Source organism: Microtus pennsylvanicus, chromosome 19 (genome assembly GCF_037038515.1).
Source record: "Microtus pennsylvanicus isolate mMicPen1 chromosome 19, mMicPen1.hap1, whole genome shotgun sequence".
In the NCBI taxonomy this organism is placed as follows: domain Eukaryota; kingdom Metazoa; phylum Chordata; class Mammalia; order Rodentia; family Cricetidae; genus Microtus; species Microtus pennsylvanicus.
Genome location: NC_134597.1, coordinates 14683595 through 14689594, shown reverse-complemented (window position 1 = coordinate 14689594; position 6000 = coordinate 14683595).

Sequence of the window (6000 nt, the reverse complement as noted above, 5' to 3'; positions counted from 1 at the left end):
AGAATGAATAAATAATTACAAATTTAATTTTTTAACAATCAGTGTTGTTAAACTTGTAAATGAACTGAGGGAAAGGAAGACCAAAATATTTTATTGGCATTGGCATTAGTGGGTATCGGCCATTATGTGTGCAACTTTGACCAGTCTAGCCTTATTGGAATGAAAAGGAGATTCTCATTCATAGATTTCCTAAATTGCTTGAATATTTGGAGCTTTTTAAATAGTAGATACTGAGAGATAATAGAATTATTGTTCAATGACTGCACTTGGAGATAATGTGAAATTCTAAATAATCAATGGCATTAAAGAGAAAAAAATTCCTAGTAGTTTATCAGGCATTGGCAATTACTGCCTTAAACATTTCACAATCTGGTGGACATGCAAGGCATGTGTTTCTAACAATGCAATTACAAATGCTTTCATAAAAATGACAGGTAAAATTATCACCATTGCAAGACATGCTTTACAATAGAATAAGATGAAATGCTGCTCAGTATGGGTGAGCTTGAAATCACTTCATGCCGAAGTAGCTCCATTAGTCCTTTGAATGACCTACATTTTTAATTTGGCATGAGACCATTTCAAGCTATGTAGTGAAACTAATGAGGCTGTTACAACTGTGCAAAGCAATAATCAACACTTCTTTATAGTGGAGAGTTTATTAAGTCCATGCATGAGCTGAACTATGACAGCTTTACCTTAAGAAAAGAGCCATGCCTTTTAACTGTTTCCTGAATAAAAAGAAATAATCCAAATACGTACGATGCCTGGAAAAAGTCCAGGATTGTTAGTTACTCTCAAACAAATAGTAGCTCTAAAAAAAAAAAAAGTCACTCTTTGCAATGATTACAGAGACAGTTTTAGTGTTTCTTGGAATGCTTCTGAAACTGTTGTGGAAACAATAGCATGGGGGGAAACTAATGATCTTAGAAGACAGAAGTGACTGCTCTGAATTTAGACTGGGCATAAATGTACACTTAATTAAACTAGGATTTTAATTTCTAGCAAAAAGAATCTTGAAAAGGGTGCATTTTTTATGGAAAAATTTGAAATGAATGAGAGTTTAGGTAAATATATGTGAGTCTAACAAATAATAAAATTATTCAGACACCTAAAAATTATTTCAGGTTCATCTAAGTGTAGTATATTACAGAGTAAAAAAGAAAAAAATCACAAAACCAAAAAGAAAACACTGGCGAATCTCATATTCTATAGAATATGAGAAAAATCACACACACACACACACACACACACAGTCAAGGGTAAGAGGAAGGAAGAGAGGGATAATGAGAGGAAGAGAGAATCTTAAAAACAGAACTTCAGTGAGTGTTAACTTTTGAATTCATTTTCAATTGAGTTCAAATAAATGGTTCTTTCTGCTACATGTTTCAATTCTGATATTTATACACAAATGTTTGTAAGATGAAGTCTAGACAAGGAAAGCATACTGCTCAGCATTCAATATCCACCCAGATAACCACATCTTAATGTCATCAACTGGTGTCTTGCTTTTACGAAAGTTACTACTTGAAATAAATAAGAGAGTTTATACTACTAGGCAGTTTTGACTTTGCAAGCTGCAAGCTCTGTGGAAAGCCAGACACCTAACAAGTTAGGGTTGAAAGAAGGCATCTCAATGTGTTTTTATTGCTGAAAGTTGACTCAGTCAGTCAGGCGGAAGCAGGTTTCCAAAGACATGTGCCAGGGCAAAGCGGACAGAAAGAAGCAGAGATGCACAGGAAACTAGCTTTACCTTTTTGTTAGGATCTTCACATGAACTTGAAGGAGACAAATATATCAAAGTATATTTCAATATGAGAGGGTGAGAAATACTGAACACAGAGGTGTTCAATGTTAAGAGTGTGAAAGCAATGAAGATATCCCACCAAGATCACAGAACTGTTCTTAAGTATTTGGGCGTTCCATCATTTTTAAATGGAGATCCAACTGCTGTTCTTTATTATTTATCATACCACCTCGGGCCTGCTAGGCTAGGCTGAATGATGCTTTCAGTAGAAATAGAATGAGGAATAAGATTATTGTTTGATAAAAATAAGTTCTGCATCCTATGTGGTCATCATAAAGTCTAGATAACCAAGTTTGAAAGGAATAAGGCACACCACATATGGTAAGTCATTTCTCTTATTTCATTTGGTCTGAAGAGCATAAAATTGAATTGTGGATATTTCATAGAAATTCAATAGGTCACTAAATAGAAGTATCAATAACACACATTAATCAACCGAATAGCTTGAGTAAACAGATTTATTTATGGGTCACTCTAAGTGATTCTTAGGTCTTTTCTACTGTTAACTATTTAAAACTCTAAATGTTTTCTGACAACCCAGTGACCTAGGATAGAACCAAAGAAAACTGGAGAAAACAAAGTCAATGAAATGATTCCTAATGATATTCTTCTGCACTCATAGATCATTGCCTAATCCAATTGTCATTAGAGAGGCTTTACTCAGCTACTGACAGAAACAGATGCAGAGACTCAACAGTAAACATTCGGCAGGCCTCTGGGAACCCTGTGGAAAACAGCGAAGAAGAATTATGAGAGTCAGAGGGACCAACTACACCACACGAAAATTCACAAAATCAATTAACCTGGGCACATAGAGACTCTTAGAGACTGAACCACCAACCAGAGAGGATGAATAGGACTTATTTGTAAAATATCATCTAATGCAGAAACTCAGTAGCACCAGATAAAAGTGCTATCAATAAGAAATAAAAGATTGTTGCTGAGCTGGGTGAGTTTGTGTGTGTGTGTGTGTGTGTGTGGTATTCATTAAATTGACCAACAGAGATATTTTTCAAATTATTTAAATTTCTATTTATCCTGTTTATTTGCTTATAAAATGTCTCACTTGTAAATTTTGCTAAAGCATTTTTTATTTTACTTCCTATTCAAAATTTGGGAAAACTACCTATAAAGTACAGCTTTTCAATATATGTGTCACCAGGTATATGGTTATTAAGACCTAAAATACAGTCAGTCAAAAATTAAATGCCCAAAGAGTAGCAAGCATTTTATTTCAAAATTAACTAGAAATAGATGACGGATTCCTACTGCTGAATATACTATCTAGACTGCAAGATATGAAACATCTACACTGGAACAGAGCTGGGAGCTTCCTCCCTGCTGACTAGCATTTGGAGTGGTGGGAGTTGTTATCCAGGTTTTTGGGAAAGAAAAGCATTATCACCTACATGTGAACATTGTCAACTATAATGCAAGCAGAACAGTCAAGATTGCGCTGGTGCTGTAGTGGCACTACTTTTACGATAGCAAGCTCTGTCGACTTGATACAACCTAGAGTAGTATAAGAAGAGATCACAACATGGACCTGTTTAAATCATGTCTGTTAGGGGTTTTCTTGTTTGTTAAATTATGTGGAAAGACACAATTCTTTGTGGGTCACACCATTCATGAGGCAAAGAGTCCTGAACTTTGTGAGAGAAGATAAACAAACAAAAAAAAGAAGTATGTATTTATTCTCTCTTCATTTTTGACTATGGATATGGTGTGACTCAATGTTTGCGTTCCTCCGGTAACTTTCCTAAAATTATGCACTGTCAGTTTTTCTTCTCAGAATTCCTTTCTTCAGGGTATTTGTCACAGCAACATAAATGAGTCTAGAACAATTGTTATGAAACCAATAACCCACCAACTACTGCAATTGAGGCCTCTTCACTAAAGGGGTACAAGAAATGGAGTCAAAAGCCAATGTCTGAAGATGGCATAGGCCTAGGAAAATGGGATGAACACAACGCTGTTTACATACTATAACATTACATCTAATACTTTTCTAAGCAGTAAGGTATATGCCCACAGATGAATGCTGCCCTCAGCCTTAATAAAAGACTCTTCTCAAGGAATATCATATAAGAAGGAAAAGGGATATAAGAGCTACAAATCAAGAAAAATTATTGACAAAATGCTATTTTCTGGGAATGAAACAGACATTACATGCATCAATTCAGGCATCCGTGTATGCCTGCACGGGGTCTGTAGAAAACTGACCTGTGTTCAAAGGGACTTACACCTCTCTGTAGATATATTGGTGGCTAAAGTGTCCTGCTTGAGGGGGAGCCAATATCTTCAGCTGCGTAACTAAAGATGAGTCTACCAGTATCCACCAAATAGTTCACAGCGTCTTTCTCACAGACATCCCTGGTTACACCCACTGAATCAGAAAACGAAAAGACATGAACATGGAAAAGAGATCTGTATGGAGCAGAAGGTGTTGAATGATGTGAGAAGGAGGAAAGAGAGGGTGGGTGTGAGCGTAATTAGAGTAAGTATACACTTAGGAAATAGCCAAACAGCAAAACAAAAATACTAAGAAGATAGTATGTAATGTATTGCAGTATTTTTATGTTGATCACATGGTAACAGAACCATAATGATATAAATGAAATGTTACTTTTAAAAATATTTGGCCAGTTTTAGTTTTCCATATAGATACTAGAAAGTTATAGGATTCATAATTGTACCTTATGTTGTTTCTGTTTGATATTGTTAATTTGTGATTTGTAGGAAGAATGATATTAAAAGGTCAATTTTCATGGTTTACTGATGGAACTGGGACCTAGAACTATCACCTCTAGTCATAAATAGGTCAAGTTGGTAAGATAAAAAGAATAACATTTTTGATATAAGATTTATAAAATAATTTTATTTAAAATACTTAATTTAATAATGAAATGGCTCTGTCAAAGCAAGCTTGTGTTTGTTAATTCTAGAATTTGAATAACTGAATTGTTCTTGCGATTGACATACAAAGTCTTCATTATGAATCAGAGAAAAGTTACAAAATTTAAGTTTTATAGAAGTATTTGCTCACAAAATATTAATGTATTAATACTCTTTATTTTCAATAGTTTGGAAATGAATTATAACCATGCATTTTCTGTTTATCGTTAGCTGCTTTTGTGTTAAGTATTCTTTAAAGGGAGAATGGGTAGTTGTCTTCCTCTCACAAGGACTGTATGGTATCTGTTTCTAGAATTCTGCATTTTCTTCATTTTTTCAATAACAACATATTTTATGTGTAACCTTTCTAGCCAAACTTCAAAGGGTGCATGCTTTAAGCTTAGTAGTGAGACCAATTTTATTTTTGCTTTAAAATATATATCCCTTTGATTTGTATAAAGAGCAGAGTTTCTATAAGTTCTCTTTAAAGTAGAGAGGCACACCATTCTCTAAAGTAGCATGACGTCTCATTAAATGTTTAAAATACACTTTCAGCAAAAGGATATTGTCAACTTTAGAGCATGGATTTCTGCATCTAGACAAGTTATTAAAATTTCTTCTTCATATTGCTTCCTATAAAGTGAAAGCCAACTTCCCTTTTATTCTTTAAAAACTTACCACCTTTTAAAACGTTTCTTGGTATAGTGTAAATGCCTAGATATTTGTTAAACGACCTTAGTGATTTATTTCTCATGAGGTTCTATAGGTGATGGCCACGTTTGTTGCAATGCTAAAATATCATTCCTCTAATTTTACTATTCTTTTACAAAATAAATATCATATATTTGGTATTAATTTTGGTCAATATATACATGATTTTAGAATTTTGTTCCTATATCACAGATACAGCATTAATGTGAGGTTCAAAGTGATAGGAAATACTTACTAGACATAAAACTGCCTCAGCGATGGTAAGTGGCTTGCTATTTGACCTATGTATCTGTATTTGGTAGCATTTCACTCATATAAATATTTAAATTCACATATGTGTAAATCTTACATAAGCTGAATTTCTGAAAATTGTTTAAGGATATTAGACGTTTTTTAGGAATGATGATGTCAGGTCTTATATTTTCAGTTTTATCTTTTCTATATTTTAGGCTCTTTCTCAGAGTGCATCAATAATAGCCAGGTCTTGAATAAGCATGAAACTGACTCACAGCCTTCTCAATCAGGGAGCACAGGAAACTAAGCAATCAATCTGTAGTCATTAGTTCAGGATAGCATGAAGATAGTTT